At 31.4% G+C, this 18,342-nt stretch overlaps 1 long non-coding RNA gene across 1 annotated transcript; it reads left to right on the top strand.

The window, feature by feature from the left end:
- Positions 1–14,203: 14,203 nt before the first annotated feature.
- On the top strand, positions 14,204–16,279 carry LOC143052573 (uncharacterized). Its single transcript, XR_012971168.1, has 3 exons — positions 14,204–14,291; positions 15,620–15,687; positions 16,226–16,279. It is a non-coding gene; the product is annotated as an uncharacterized LOC143052573 (long non-coding RNA).
- Positions 16,280–18,342: the final 2,063 nt, after the last annotated feature.

Here is an 18,342-nt window from a genome sequence, read left to right as displayed (position 1 = left end):
AAAATAAATTGTGTGGGGAAATAAAAACAAATATACAAATAACGTGTTATCGACAAATATGTGAAACGGAAATAGGAATCGAAATTTCTTAATATATCTTGAAAAGTTACATTATAACCGCACTTTTTGTATCGAAACCAAAGTTGATTTCATTGTCGTCATCCGAGATTGATCCAGCACATTCACATTCACGACTAAGCCCTCAGTTTTGGTAAGTGGATATTTTGCTTAATAAAACTACTAACAGAAGGTCTCTTAAAATAATCTAAAAGTAATATGTGGATTGAGTGCCATTGAGACAACTATCCGTCCTAGTCACATTGTTTAAAAATCTAACAATTATAGGTCAGAGAACATTCTACAACACGGACCCTTGGCTTACACCTAACCTCAAGCCACACAGAACTCAAAACAGATCAGCGCAAAACAATTCAAACAGAAAAAAACCAAAGGGCCAATCTATATAACTAACGAGAAACATTACCTGTTTTAAATTAGAAAAGCCCTTTTGCCCCTTTCACATTAAAAATTTTAAAATTTGATTTACTCTTTTTATGCATTGTGCATTTTCTGCTTTTTTTTTGCATGTATTGTGTATATACATTTCTTAAAAAATTTGACAACGTTTATTATAAAAATAACGATTACGATAATTTTAATATTGAAAATGAAAATGTAAAATGTATTTAATCGTTTCAACCATATCCCGAATGAAAAATGAAGATAGAATAAATATGGATGAAAGCTTCTTTAAATTCATCCTTTTGTTTACCACATACTGTGTATCTTTGATAACCATGAAATTAAATGTATATCAATACTAATAACCATATCAATTGATATTATAGTAAAACAAGTAGTAAGAGTAAGAGATACAAAAAAATGACATCGGAGCTATACTTTTGTCCCCTGTGCAACGCGTTGCGGGTGAAGTAGAAATATCGTTGTTCGTCCATCCGTATATTTTAGCGCTCTCACAATCTTAAATTAAGATGTTTTATTAAACTTAATATATCAAAGGTTTATACCAGCACTGTCTCGGACAAGTTCGAAAATCAGTGCCGATCAACTATTTTTCAAAAGAGCTATGCTTCTAGGAAACATCAATGATATGGTGAATTCTATTGTTAGCAATATCAATACCTGCCAGATTCTTATGAACTTATATTACTAGTATTGGTTTATATAAGCTATATTTAAAATTCGAAAATATGCAGATTATTATTTTTAAAAACAGTCATGCCTCTTGGAAACATTAATTTTATGGAAAATTTTCCTCTCGTGTGTACAATTTTTGACAGATTTTTATCAAATCATATTGTAGGTTTATATCAACAATATATCGAACATGTTCGGAAATCAGTGCCGATCAATATTTTTTTTGTAAGAGTTATTGCTCTTAGAAATATTAATAATAGGGAAAATTGCATGATTAGAGCTCTCATGTGTACACTTCTTGTCAGATTTTTATGAAACTTATATTATAGCTTTTTTATCAGTAATGTCTTCGACGACTTTGAAAAGTCAGTGCAGATCTATTATTTTATAGAGTTTGCACCTTGGAAATATTAATTATATGGAAAAGTGCAAAGTTAATGCTCTCGTGTATACATTTTTTGCCCGATATTTATCAAATTCATATCAAAGGGTATCATCACCAATCTTACTGACAACTTCGAATGTAATTGACGATCTAATATTCTAATGATTATGTGTTATATATCCCTTAGAAATATTAAAAATATCAGAAATTGCTCTCAAGTCTTCAATTCTTTAAGATAATTTAACAAAGATTTTAAAACAAAAAAAATAAATATTTTTGGTTATTAATTTTGGACAGAAAATATGCGTTGCGCTGGGGACAATGGAATTCTTTTTTGTTTATCAATGATAGTTCATTCAGGTGTGGGATTTTATCGCTGCATGTATAAAGACTCATTAGTGACCTTGAGCATATTTCTGCTCTTTGATCGGGTTGTTGTCTCGTCGACACATTCTCCGTTTCCATGCTATATTATATAGATGATAATGTCTTATTTGTACGAAAGAATTTAATTGTAAAGGAAATAATTATAGGGAATCAGTACTTTTATGACGATTGTACTAATAAACTTCGATACACGATTTAAAACTCCTCATTCAAGGAAACGATAAAAATTCAAATCGTGTTAATTTATATTATATATATATTCTAATTTTAAAAGTTATTTTCTTCCTGTTCATTATTGATTCCTTTATACAAAACTTGGAAAGACATTAATCAGACTGGGTTATTGTTTGTAGCTTAGAGATCTTCCATTTAATTCACTTGATTTCTTGAAAACTTAAAAAAAGAATTTAATGATAACATGACATAAGATTCCAGTTCATATATGTTAACAGTGTAATTTGCCTAACAGTGAACAAATGTATAAGTTTGGAATCAAAGATCTCTGAAACTCTTATATTACAACAATTTCGTATTTCAATATAACAAATAGATATTTAACGCCTATTAGGGGGGATATCTAAATATGTTATGAAAGTAGCTGAATATGATTTAAAATTAATATTGCAGAGTAGATTAGTCCGACAGATAACCAATCTATCTGTCTGTAGAACCAAACTACTTCGAAAGCAGGGTAGTAGACTTTACCTAACGGTTTAGCTAGTAAGCAAGCAAAACAAAGATATTACTTTACCTACACACTCAATGCAATCGGCTGTAAACCAATTCATACGTATAATGAAGGTCAAAATGACCTTAGTTAAGTAGTCGTTTGTCACCATGTTGCATCAACTGATAGTATATAGATTGCATTAATTTGTGTTGCTTAGATCTTGATCGTGACGTTAATCTTTATATACACACATATACGAATAAACCTGAAAACGAACGCACTATATGATGGGTGTTGGGTGCTTTATTGATTTTCCCTTTCATAACATCCAATTGCAATTTCTTCATTTATATTTGGGACGAAGTTTGGAAAGTTTGGAATGACGCTAGTTTTTTTGGATAGGGCAGACATTTTCCTTACCAACAGTCCATCTACAGGCCCCTCAGAGAATTATTGCAAGCGTCCATTAACGGTATAAAAAAAATCACAAGAATACTGAACCCCGAGGAAAATTCCAAACAGATAATCCCTGATCAAATGACAAAATCAATAGATCAAACACATTAAACGTATGATTAACAATTGTCATATTCCTGACTTGGTGCAGGTATTCACATATATATATATATCAAATCTAGGATTGAATCTGGTTTTAATGCTAGCTAAACCTCTCACTTGTATGGCAGTTGCCTAAAATTTCATTATATTGACAACGATGTGTGAACAAAACACACAGACATAATTGGTAAAAATATCACAAATAGGTATACAGCAGTCAACATTGCATGATGATATTAAATAAACTCATCATATATTAATAGTGTTTTGTGCAAATTCTCAGTTTTGTTATGTGGGCTACTGGATTTAATTAAGTTGATGAACTGAAATGTCGAATAATAAGGGGATATTGATTTGAGTTTCTTCTGCAATAACGGCAATCGATTACGTCAAAGAGCGTCTCGTCCTTTTTCTTTAAAAGTTCATCGGAAGGTACCAAGACCTTGTCAATAAATATTCTGTATCAACTTCACAAATAGTACACGATGGTCTTAAACTTGAAGTATAGATTCTGGGTACAAAACGTGTTATACTATTCTTTACTATTACTTTTACTGTTTTGTCTGTTTTTGGTGATATACTTTATACGAGACTCTGTACTTTTTTATCTCTCATTTTGTTATTGTTCTAATAGTTTTTTTCTATTTTTGTCTCCCATTTTTGCTTATCTGCTTTGCCTATATGCTTTTTGTGTTTCTTTAGGTTACAATACACCATTAGATTGTATGGGCGCAGCCGTTTTATTAGCATAAACAAAACATGGTATTCAGAATTAAGAGTATGGCTAATCCTGAATGGTTGATATGTGCGCCCGTTATTTTTTATTATTAGAGACTTCGTGCATTCTGCATTATATCATAGGCCAAACAAATTATTTTCCGTAGCCCTAACGGAAATGAGATGTTTTTAACGCTAGGACGAGACACGTATTTAAGTGCAAAACTGATAGGCATAGGAGATAAGTACAAAATACGTTAAGAAAAGCAACGCGAACCTATATTTTTTGGACCAAAAAATACTGTCCGAATAACTTTTCTGTAATTGTAGCAAGGTTTCGTTAAAAAAATCAACTTTCTAAAGTCTGTATCTAGAAAAAAGCTATTATTGTCGCCTATGGGGAAATTAATTGTTTATTTCAATCTATAATACATATGACGTGGCTCTGTACTTATACATCCTGTCATTATGTGATTGTGCTATTATAAATTTTTGTATTGTTGTCTTTCATTTTTGCTAAGGTGCTATGTCTATATGCCTTATTGTGCTTCTTTTTTACATATTAGTTTGTTTATATAGTGATTATGATTATAACATAATGTTGACTACTGTACCCCGATTTTGACATTTTTACCTATTATGTCTGGTTTTTTTCAAACATCGTTGTCAATATAATAGAATTTAATGCAACTGTCAAACAAGTGAGAGGTTTAGCTAGCTATAAAACAAGATTTAATCCACCATTTTCTACATTAAAACATTCCTGTACCAAGTCAGGATTATGACAGTTGTTATCCGTTCGTTAGGTGCGGTTGAGCTTTCTATTTTGCCATTTGATTTGCGACATTCCGTTTTCCTCAGGGTTCAGTATTTTTGTGATTTTACTCTTACCTTAAAGTTATATATTAACAAGTGGGTGTTATCAAATGTATCGTTTTGGGCGTTCTAGATGGAGATAAACCCACAAAAGCGCATAGGACGGAAGTAATCGTTTATATATTTATTTGAGGTTTATAATTTACCTTTTGTAGTCAAAAGATATGGATCGTGTTTTTGAGTGACTTTTAAAAGGAAGGATTAATACCCGGTTAAAAAAAGGTATGCATATGAGAATTATGATTAATAATAAAACAAAATCATGACCTTATTATTTTACTCCTTCGTAGCAATAGATATCATTAAAAAAGACCTTACAAAATATTTGCAAAGACCTTGACTTTTTTTTAAAAATGATTTTTGAAAATAATAATGCGGAAACGGAATACTTTTTTACAAACGGTAATTACAGAAATGTAAAACCAGAGACATATGATACATATTTTTGTATTATTACTAGTAAAACGGTATAAAAAAAAAACACTTGATAAAGTAGTTCAGCCAAATATTTTATATGATTTCCTTTATGACATATCTTATTACTTTCACTTTACTAAAGCTTTTACAACATGAATATATAGCCTCAAAATTGGTCAAAAGTTTTACCCAGTTTATCTTAAATTAAAATGTAAATAAAGATTCACTGTTATACTGCAAATGCTGAAATATAAGAAAAGGTGGTATTACACATCCAGCTTGACAAATTTGTTATTTATGAAGCAGAGATGCTCAAGGATTTGTATTCTTAAAATCATTTTTTTTTGACTGACTAGACTTATTGATAAAGGTTAAAGTTATCATCTGTTGTGCAATTGTTGTTGGTTCCATATTAATCCATATTTGACATAATTTGTTCATTGCTTTTATTATTATATTATGTGTGGATGAGGAAGGAGTCCATTTTTGTTGTAATTTTAAAGATTTGGATTTTTAATGTTATATGGAAAAATTTTCACACCAGATATAGAAATTAGATATTCCTTTCTATTTTTATAATTTCTATTCTGATCCAATTATGCCTGTCATAAAAGTTCCACACACACATCCTTTTATTTACACCCCCTCTGATAGCTATATTTAAAAAAAAAACAATATTTAGGTATTTCTCTCATCATTTTTCCAGTGATGATTATAAAGTTTTACAAAGTTAGATTACATATGTTTTTAGCCAATAAGAAAAAAAATGTGAAGTTTTTAATGTTTTTATTACATTTCTTGATAAACCTTTTTCTATTAATCAACACAATTCGTTGTTATGATTGAATTGCAGGAATGCAGTGGGATTTTCTTAGAAAAAGATGCCAATTCCATGTATTTCCAGCGAGGAGTCACATGACACAATATTGGCAATAAAGGAAAACAATAATAGATGTTACACAGCACAGGCAAAAGGTGGGTTTATAAGAAATTCTATAAAATATTTCCAGTATATCAAAATAATTTCCGTGTCATCTTATTACATATTTTTTGTAATATTTTCAACATGTTGGTTAATTGTTCATCTTTAAATCTTCATTTCTATTACAGATAATATTACTTTTTTTTTAGTTTGTTGATAAGTCATGTGTTTGTACATTGTTCGGAAAGGTGCGATAAAAATTATAATAGAGCAAGGTTAGCACCTTGCTAAATAATACACTGTTTCCTAAATAAATGAAACTATACTTTCTTTTAGAACGAAATTCATAACAGTGTGGTCGACAGTAAAACGTTTATTAGTAATTGTACTGAAAAGTTTACCTTTAACTTGTTTGTCGTGGGCGATGATTTTATGCTCACTCAGTCTATCGGAGGCCTTCAAGTGGGGATTTAAATAATCATTTGTTACACATTTTGATACATAAAATGAAACTTTCTGTTCACATATCATTTAAGGAATTTATTTTAAAAATAATTGTTATACCGTCACTTACAACAGTTTCACTTTTAAGAATATTAATGTCCAGAGCTGATATCAATAAAAAAAAAGAAGTTTATTCATGGTAAAAAAAAACCAAAAAAACTTTTAAGTTAATAGGGACCCGCGTTATTTCAGAAAATATCTTATTGATTAAGAGAACAAAAACTTCTACGTTGTGATCATTTAAGAGTGGCCTTCTATTTATTTAATGCTAACCATGTGGGCTTTGTTTTTTTTTATATACCATAAATCGATTCGTTAATTCAGATATTTGTCAGTTTGCCTTGGCTCTTCAAGTCCAACACACAACTTCTCACGAAATTGGTATTTTCTTACAAAAATTACATCCATGTGATGTATTCTTTTCATGGAGAATGAATGTTGCACCTTATTTTATTTGTTATCGGTTTTTTTGTGTGTGTATCATTGACGTATAAGACAACCTGAATCTTCTTTATTCAAATTTAAAACATACGAGATGGCAATTATCACACAAAATAACTAAATTAAACTTACAGCAGAAGAAAGATAATGAACATCGCTTTTATAGTCTTCTAAATATCGAAGACGCGTGGTCTTTTTAAAAATGATGTAAATTTATAAAGGAAACAACAAACAAAATAGTTCGAATATTTATATTGGAAAAAGTAACGGTGTGTAAATCATAACAATTATTTTGTTTCAATGAAAATCAAACTGTTGAATTTTTTCCGCTGCGAGCAAATTTTTAATTTTGGTCGCATTTTGAAAATCAATAAATCTTGTATTCTTGTTGGAAGCTGCACTGTGTAGTTTATACCCGTTTTTTTCAATGCCACACAAATCCAACACAGACAAAAAAAATGGTAGGTTCAAGAAATAATTGATGCAAACTATACTTTATTGTAGTTTTAACATGGGTAGGCATTATATTCGTGATTATTTTTGCCCGAGCGATATCGAAAAACTATTATAAAAAGTGTCCTAGTTCAGTCAAAATGTACGTCATACTTATTTCCTAAACAAATAAATAAACAAACATTAATTAACATACAACACTACCAAAAGCCAGAGACTCCTTACTTATATGATTTTGTAAAAAATGCATCTTTTTAAAACAGTCGAAAACAAAATTATCTGTCCAATGGAAAAGTCGAAGCCCAAAAAAGATGAACAGTGCATTATAGAAACATAGAAGCTGGTTGCAAAAGTTGACGACAAGATCTATGTTATAACTTGAGTATGGCCTAATACTATTAACCTGAAATAAATATATTTATAGCAATTCCCTTGATACGAAAGATCTACATGTTGCCTTGGGCTTTTTTTTTTCTTTTTTTTTTTTGGCTCTTTGGTTGGGTTTTTGTCTCAATGACAATTCAATTTTCATTCTTATCATAGATATAACTGCATGTTAACATAAGAATATGAAGTGTGATAGGCAATCAGACACATTCTTTCCAGGGACCAACAGGCGTTATCAAGCTATAGGTCCCCGTATGGCCTTCGACCATTAGCAAAATACACACTTTATAGAATGAAAACTCCAAGAGGTCTTGGGATGAAAAAAACAAACATAAAAGATGAGCGAGAAAAAAAATAGGGATACCGCATGGAAATTGGAAAATGGTCCGCAACATTAATTTAGTCAACTCACTTAGTTGAAATTAAAGACCTGGCGAATTTTAGCCTTTTGCAATGGATGTGATGTATGTTTAAAAAAAATCATGGTTTGTTTGGACATTTTTATAAATCAAGTCTTGTTTTTAAATTATTTGCAAGTAAGTTTTAAGTCATGAACAAATAATCACTCACAGAAAGACGTCAAATCCATCAACAAAAGAAAAAAATTAATAGACGACCGACAACGCACAGAATATCATGTATGTGTTCCGGACCATATGAGTATTTGGACCATACGCATATATCATGACCATAAGGGTATACTAATATGGTCCAACCATACACGTATGGTCCAAATACTCATAAGGTCCGGAACATATTTTATTTGCGATCACAAATGCACGAAGACGTCCATTTCTATGTAAATTGGGTCGATTTTTTTTTATATAGATAAGATGAATGCGTTTCTGTTGCCAAGTGTTTTTCACAAGTATAGTAGCAGTATAGCAGAACGGTTTAAGTTTCCTATATACACCAAATGATACATTTTGCCAATACAATAACGTAAATGCATGCAAATTTCACAAGGTTTAATCCAAATAGCTTTCTTACTATCCAATAACTTTCAAGTACGAAAAAGACAGGGCAGAAGTATATTTTGTCTTTATGTTTCGTATTTGCACAACTTTTGAAAGTGGATTATGCATTCGTTCTAAAATAAAATTAGACCAAATAAAAGTTAAAAAATTACATAACTCGACAATCCCAATTGTTAAATCCGAAAAAGATAATCAATCAATACATGCATTCAGTAAGTCATTCTTTTTTCTGAAAGAACATGGCTTTGCGATATCTTATTATGAAAATTGATTGTCGAAACATAACAAAAACACAAGTAAAGGACGTTTAATTAATCAATATAAATCAAAACACAAATTCCTGATTAGTATTTCGAATTATTTTATATAGGCGTTGAGAACCTTTGGTGACCCCACGGTTTAAATGTTTATATTAAGGACGTCGTGAGCAATGGGCGTTATAGACGAACGTTCACCTAATCTGTCCCAGTCAATGGGATATTAAAGTGCGCCAATCAATGTCCATAGCCACACTGTTATGAATTCGATACTATATACTTTATTTTTGTTTTGTTGTGTTTTTACAGAAAATGTAGATGACCACCTTCTTGATGTAGAAAACAAATTAAAAAAGCTCTTGATTGTGAGTTTTAATTTCTATATAACAACGAGATTTTATAGTTCAGTCCTTGTAAGATATGTCACGTGATTTATACTATATCAAAATGACCAAAATATCAATGCAATTTAGCAAACGTGAAACTCGAGCTTCGTGACAAGTAATTCTCTCTCGTATAAAAAGTGTCGGCCAAATGATAGAGTTTGTTGTTGTTTTCTCTCTCTTTGAAAAAGTACATGTATTTTTTTCATTAGTCCTTTAATTCGAAATTTTAAGTGATGCTAATCAGAGCGCAAAATCAACATTTAAAAAAATGACATTTCAATATGATTTGTTAGTGAAATCTATTGTGTATTTGAACCGATGAGCAGAGGAATGATATAAAACTCAAATAAATGTATAGTAGTTTTAAAACACTCCCAAAATTATAACTTTAATAAAGTGTTTTGAACCCATTACTTTGTTGTTTTCAAAGATGACAACAACTAAAACCACCGTACTGACTTCGAAAATGAGCAAAACTTATGACGTAAAGACATGATAGAAGCTTTTAAAATACCACGGTGTAACAAAATGTTAAACTATTCTAAAGAAATACAAATGGCCTGATTTGTATTACAGCAGGTCCTGGCTTTCGACAAAGTATAAAAAGTATATGGCGAGGTTAAACAAGTATGTGAACGATCCACCATTCAACCTCGGACAGTACTGTAACAACAAACCATAAGAGCAAACTGTAAAATCAGTCGATAATGGCTTGAGGCATCAAATGGGTACTAAGCACAAAACCTGTAACAAAACGACAAACTTAAAATCACGAAGTACCGGTTAAAGAGTACTCGCAGTCATCGAAACTGTTTCAAAGCCCAACATATGACCCCAATGGTTCGTGGTAGTACAATGCATGCTTTCATGGTGCACAAATTCAATACAACCAGTTATAATTGTTCAATGCAAAGTAAAAAAAATGTACAGAACCACAAGCGTGGTATCAAACAAAAGGAAATATATTAAAAATATAAAGTACCCAATTTCATATACGTTTATCATCAAAACGCTCGAAAACTCGACAAGACTAGCAGTCTATTAGACCGCTGGTTTTCCCGTTTGAATGGTTTTACACTAATTTTGGTGCCCTTTATAGCTTGTTGTTCGGTGTGAGCCAAGGCTCCGTGTTGAAGGCCGTACATTGACCTATAATGGTTTACTTTTATCAATTGTTATTTGGATGGAGAGTTGTCTCATTGGCACTCACACCACATCTTCCTATATCTATTTACTTTATACAAAACATTTTTTCAAGATATACGTCATTCATTATGTTTTAATTTACTGATATTTGTGAGAGTTTTTTCAGGACAAATGTAAAAACAAAGATGAATTAAAAATAGAACTACAGGCTTTACAACTGTTGGTACCAGTTGAAAAACTAGACAAAAGTCGATTTGCCAAGATAGGTTCAATATGGGAGCTCACACAAGAGGTGGGTTTTATTCATATGACAATTAAACTCACCCGCAGTTTGTGGTGGGGTTCGTGCTGCTTTGTGTTTATCTATGTTGTGTCTTCTGTGCTATTATTTGTCTGTTTGTCCTTTTATTTTTAGCCATGGCGTTGTCAGTTTATTTTCGATCTATGAGCTTGACTGTCCTTCTGGTATCTTTCGTCCCTCTTTTACACCTTTTTTGTTGTATAAAATATTTGTGTGTAAAGATGAAGGCTGATTAAAGTGTTAATGCTAAGTTGTCAACTGTCAATGAGTACAAATAATCATGATAACTGACTTGGATTTTTTTGAAAAACTATGGATTTTCTTATCCCAGGCATAGATTACCTTAGCCGTATTTGGCACAACTTTTCGGAATTTTGGATCCTCAATGCTCTTCAACTTTTTACTTGTTTGGCTTTAAAAAGATTTTGATATGAGTGTTACTGATGAGTCTTATGTAGACGATACGCGCGTCTGACGTACTAAATTATAATCCTGGTACCTTTCATAACTATTTACACCACTGGGTCGATGCCACTGCTGGTGGACGTTTCGTCTCAGAGGGTATCACCAGCCCAGTAGTCAACACTTCGGTGTTGACATGAATATCAATAATGTGGCCATTTTTATAAATTTCCTGTTTACAAAACTTTGATTTTTTTGAAAAACTAAGGATTTTCTTATCCCAGACATAGATTACCGTAGCCGTATTTGGCACAACTTTTCGGAATTTTGGATCCTCAATGCTCTTCAACTTTTTACTTGTTTGGATTTATAACGATTTTGATATGAGCGTCACTGATGAGTCTTATGAGTCTTATGTAGACGAAACGCGCGTCTGGCGTATTAAATTATAATCCTTGTACCTTGATAACTATTGGCAGTTGTTATCTAATTGTTCGTTTCAAAGTATGTTGTATTATCGTTTGTTTTTGTTGCACTTCATTATTCTATGCTTTGTTGTTTTCCTCTCATAGTTGATGTGTTTCTCTCAGTTTTAGTTTTTAACCCGGATTTGTTTTCTCTCAATCGGTTTATGACTTTTGAACAGCAGTATACTACTGTTTACTTTACATGCAGCAACTTTGAACATACTATTGTTCCATAGATAAGAACATAAAATGCATATTTTATTTATTCTTTTTAGAAGTAAGGTTATTTATTGGCCATATCTCGCCTGAGACAACAAAAGCAAAACCGAGATATCTCGATGTCCTTCATTCCGTCGATGATGAATGATTTTTTTTCCCGCTTGATCTTACGTTGTGTTGTTACACTACTTCGCCTGGCAATGGGGGTACGCGCTCACAAAAATCTTAATCAACACAATGTTCTCAATGTTTTAATGCGTTTTTCCAATTCATAGGATGTCTTTCATCCTGGTTGTTATATTTGGTGTAATCGTACACCAGGGCGTTTATATTCTCTTATTTATTGATTCACATTTTGTCATTTGGTTTAATAGGTACTGGGTGGGCGTACGTTTTATTTGACCTAAAGCTTTTCATTTCCTCGTCCTTTGGTTTTCGGTGCAGAGTGTAACATTGGTAATCCTACCATTTCTTCCTATTTTGTAATTTTCATTTATGTGTATTTTTCAGGTTCAGAAAACTTTTGATTCGACACTTTTCGAAGGTAATTGTATAATGAATACAAACGTAAATAATTTGCTTCAGTTTCGAGAAGGTACAATTTTTCAAGCACAGAGGCGAAGGAAATGTTTTTCCCAACACTGGTATTTTTCTCGCAAATACAAAATGTACTCCTTCCATAACATACTACATGTATATATGTTTTTAATACAACGAATGACAATGGTATTCAAATTTGATTCAAACACATTTGACAAAACAGACATATAATCAAGCGTGTTCGTCAAGGGCTAGCGACAGTACCGATAGCTGGTAATATGCTGTGATGTTATATACGCTCACATGAATTTTACTGTTAATCATTCATACGAGACTGCGCTTTTGACCCTTTATCTTTATGTGGTTTTAATACATTTGATTTGTTCAGATTGCATTTTCTTTTGAAAATATATTTAAACATACCATTACCGTAAATATAAGGACTGTTTTCTGCCCTTTGGTATGTTTGTCGTTTCTTTGAAACATTCCTTGTTTCCGTTCTTAATTTATTATAGATCTATCATCATATGTTCGTTTAAATTGGGCTATTAAACGAATGAAACGACTTTTACCAAGCCACTTTAAACTGCCGATGACAAGCCTAGATGACAGGAGATGCGGTTGGAGAAGTGTAATAATTATAATGAAATAAGATTTATCTTAGAATTGGCAGAATCGAAAATAAAATTTTTGGCGCAAATTGTGATAAGTAAAATAAATGGGTCAAACGAGACGTACTATCGGCTCAAATGAATTGTGGTCCAAATGGATGAAAATTGGGCGCAAACGTATAACAACTAGATTTGAGATACATCTTATTATATTTTGTACCAGACATATTTTTGAACAAAGATTTATTCAATATAAATTACAATGTGTGTGTTTCCTTATATTTGAAAGTTTAACCAATTAACGCATGAATGAGTTATTAAACAGATTTTTTTAAACGCCCACAAAGATGGAAGCGTTGTGATTTCTTCTTGATATTACGCTTATCTTTCTGTCCATCCATCAGTAAGATAACTTCTCGTGACAAGTGAGTCATGCTTCCTCAATTTTATAATTGTTGGGTTCTCAAACCTAGCCACCTTTCAATTGACAGTATTAATATAAGTATTTCCAGTGGTATGGGACTTTAGTCTTTAGAAGCCAGGCATTTTTATTTTTACACTCTAGTATGCTTTCGGGAATCCTTATGACATTTTAAACATTGTTAGTTAATACATTTAGTACCTCTGATGAGCGTTTACAACAATTTGATCAATACATTCTGCAAAGAGGACCAAATTGTCAAAATTGCTGTTTTATGTATCCTCAATGCTAAATAGATTCGGGGTAAATTCATAAGAATATCCTTTAAAATCAAAAGTACGTAGTCAATTAAACTTCATTAAAAGATTCATCGATACATATATTATTCTTAATACAAAACTACACTTGGCAATACGACAGGTGCATATGAAACTATGCTTTAACGCAATATAATTAAGCTTTTAGTCAATACTTTATGCGTCCATGAATAGTGCTTTTATACTTTTGCCTTATATTCAAACCAGAAATTTGAAGAAAAAAAAAAGCTTACAAAGGATAATTTTATAAAGTTACTTGATTCTATTTTTTCATTTTTTTCAGACGTCGACATATATAAACAGTCTTCTAAGTGTCTTCCACCAAGATCACATACAGTTTCAGATATTAGCTACAAGTTCGACAAACCTCGGGTAAAGAATTTTAGCAATTCATGTGTTTGAAAATATTGACCATTTAGAATATTGTCCCTATTTGAACCATTCATGATTTAAAAAAGAGGGACGAAATATCAAAGTCTGGTTAATAACCATATAGATTAGGGGAAAAAACCATGACCAAAACGAAAAACTAAACAACCAACATTCTATAGTGCACAGCATCCGAAGATTTTTTGGCAAAACGAGCGTAACCAAAAACCAGGGTGTAATATCATGTGCTCTGGAATTTTCTACTTCTGGTACCCGTTGTTTTGTCATAACCGTTGATCAATGCATAATGATGTCCGTAAAAGCTTCGAAGGGAAGACCTCTGCATTAACATAGGGGCACATTTATTTAGCTCTAGTGATTATTAGTACTCGGATATTTGAACCCCCTTGATTTTCAAATGTTTGAGTTTGAGCGTTCTTGATGAAGGTGAATCGCGAAAACTGTTTTTGAAGCACGAAATTTATAAATTGTTATTGTCATTGTAAATAGCAAACCTCTTTCAAATTTATGAGGCACACGCCATGGAAGCAGTCACTTAGAACAATGTTAAAGTAAGTAAGAACAGAAAACACCCTTTTAAAGAAGTTTTGTTGATGTATAATTCTATGGGTTTTTTTTATAACAGAAATCAGTTCCAAAAAATATCTGGATTTTTTTCATCGGGATCACTCGGACATAAACAACTTTTTGGTAGAGAAAAAACGTATGAATAAGATGTATGCATATTTGTAAATGGACAAACATTGGATGATTAATGTTGTTTAGTGGAATTGCAACATTCATTTTGAAATAAAACAAAATCAAAACTACGTGCACGTCCTTGTTAAAATATAAATGGTCTGAATAAAATAGCTCAAAAGTCATACAAACTTTTGTTGAGTAAAACTTGATTTATGTGAAAATTCGAAAAACTAATAAGCGTGTCTTTATAGATAACTCAACATTTGAACATGGTAAACTTTGAATTGCTAAAGCATTAATATAAGGATTGATCCTCAGTTTAGATGTAACACTGAAGTTAATGTGTGTAAATGCAAAAGCACATCAAATACCATTGGTCATGTTTACAGCAATACATCTATTGTGAAATAACATAAGAAGAATGTGCATTTCCAATGTGTGTTCGGTTATAAAAAAAGAAAGTTAAAGCACAACACACCCAGAAAAATATCTTAATTATAATCCTTAAGGATTGGTTGTAATGGTATTTACTATTAAACGATCTTACATGTGTCCAATGATAATTTTATCTTCAATCTCACTGAGGAAAAGTTATATAAACTGATTCTATAAAAAGACAAGTATTACAGGAGAAAGGTGAACCATCTGCCAGCCTTTATGCAAAAGCAACCAGTGAAAAAGTTGTTAAACTCACAAGGTAAGTACATAACTGGATAAATTAATTAGATTAATTATGTATTTTGTGGCCTATTGCAAGCAAACTATATTTCAAAAACTTAAGAATCATAATATTATAATACTTTCTTTGACCAAATATAAGCTAGCGTTATGACATAAACAATACTGCAACTCAAATATCAAAACTTTACCACTGCAATTGTGGTGTACAGGAAAATAATATCCTTTATTTAATACCACGACTTGGTTGGTATTGCCGCTGCTGAGCTATCACTCTTCGAGGGTATCACCTTCCTAGTTGCTAGCGATTCTGTAAGATTGATTTGTATAATAACTATTTTGTTTGGAAATACAATTTAATTGAATTATAATATTATAATACTGTTCTAGAAATTCCTTAGGCGATGTTGACTTTAGACAAATTTTGCATCATATTAAAAAAATTGAGAATTCAGCTACAATAAAGAAAATAATTTAAATTAGATAATCAATTATTTTCAACATGATTTGATATAACAAACACCACTTGAATATCAGACATATCTTTTGATTTTTAGGACAAAAGAACTGCTAAAAGACGAGTCATGTTTTCCAGGACAACATAATGTGAAGTAAGAATACTAGATATGTTTTATATCTAACAAATGCATTATTCTCTGGTAACTTTTGAAGCTAACAATTAATTAGTGAATTACAGTCTTTCTATGAAATTACAATGATATTTGAAAAAAGTACATGATTATGGTTTCAACAAAACATTTAATCGTTATATCCAGCAAAATAATAGGAAACTGTTTGCTTTGCCTTTATCTCGTTATATGACAATTAAGAACTTACCAAATTATAAATGTTTATATAATCAGCAATCAAATACTGGCTGTGAACTCCCGGTCCCAAAGCGCTGTGATTCAGACATAAATGTTAGTCCATAGATCTTTTATATCACATACAATCTAAATACCTCTTTAATGGTATGATATGAAGCATGACAGAAAAAAAGAACATATATTCATAGTTTGTTTTTGGAAGGAACAAAACATACCTTATAAAAAAAAACCTGATAAAATAAACCACATTTTTCCTTCGCTTTGTGGACATGTTTTCGACAGACATGAGGTCCAACTGTCTTCTTCTTGCCGACTTGACTTTATTTTCAGAAGCAGCTGACATACAAAAGCTTCACAAGAAGAATGCAAAGGATCAACCCTTATCCTTTATTTTTTCTATCGCCGTCATGATTTATTGACTGTTAAGGAATATCACTTGGCGTAGCCATTATCCTATTCTAATTCCTCGATTGTGTTATCACATTATGCTACATTTCAACAATTGTCAACTTGACACGAGAAAGACGATGAGTGACCAAGGTAGATTGTTAGCTACTTAGCTTATTGTAGGTGTAATACCACCAAATCGTATTTCGTCACATCCGGTTGTATACGAAAATAGCTTGAAAAAAGTATTTCCTTGAATTTTACAGTTGTAGGTAATTAATCCTACATTTTATTGCAGTAAAACATGTCTGTGTCATAAACATATGTCTTGGGTGTTACAAAGCACCGCTAATTTTTATTTGGGGTTTCTATAGAATATTTTCTGTGTATGTTACATTTTAATGTTGTGTCGTTTTTGTCCTCTTATATTTAATGCGTTTCCCTCAGTTTTAGTTTGTTAACCCAATTTAGTTTTTTGTCCATAGATTTACGAGTTTTGAACAGCGGTATACTACTGTTGCCTTTATTGAAAACTTGAGGTTACATTGTTATTTAAGCTTGTACACAGGTTAAATAAGGGGATACATTTGATTTTTCAACTTCCAGTGATGGTTATTTTCTTATATGCAATTAAAATGTTTTTTGAATTGTTTTCTATAGTACTGGACAGGATAAAACTTTACTCAAGTCAAGTATTTCTTTATTTGAAAGAAAGATAAATTCTGCAATTTTTTTTAAAAAGTGCAAATTTAACAAAGACTAATAGGGGGAAATCGATGGTGGTGTTACTCCTAATAGGTGTAATACCACCAACTTATGATACGTCACATCCGGTTGTATACGAAAATATGTTGAATTTGACAGTTGTGGGTAATTAATCCCACATTTTATTGCAGTAAAACATTTATGTGTCATAAACATATGTCTTGGATATTTCAAAGCACCATTATTTTTTTTATTTGGGGTTTCTATAGAATATTTTGTAAACTTGAGGTAACATGGTTACTAAAGGTTGTAAACAGGTTAAATAAGGGGAGAAATTTGATTGGTCAACTTCCAGTGATGGTTATTTTCTTATATGCAATGAAAGGTTATGTGATTTTTTTTCTATAGTACTAGACAGGATAAAACTTTACTCATGTCAAGTATTTCTTTATTTGAAACAAAGATAAATTCTGCAAATTTTTTGAAAAGTGCAAATTTAACAAAGACTTATAGGGGGAAATCAAAGGTGGTATTACACCTGTAGGAGCACCTGCTTTATTTTAAAGGAAATCCTTGTTCCATAGCACATCACAGATACATAATAAAGGTATACTATTATTCAATCATACTTTGTTATGGAAATTGACAACGTGTTTTTTTTTATTTTGTATCATTCGGTTGTGTTTTGTCAATTTTGGAAATGCATTTTATTGCGTTAAGTACTGTATGAATGAAAAGGGTGATTTTAAAAACAA

Source organism: Mytilus galloprovincialis, chromosome 1, assembly GCF_965363235.1.
Source record: "Mytilus galloprovincialis chromosome 1, xbMytGall1.hap1.1, whole genome shotgun sequence".
NCBI lineage: Eukaryota > Metazoa > Mollusca > Bivalvia > Mytilida > Mytilidae > Mytilus > Mytilus galloprovincialis.
The sequence above is the reverse complement of the archived record's forward strand: the minus strand, read 5'-3'. Positions and strand labels throughout refer to the sequence as shown.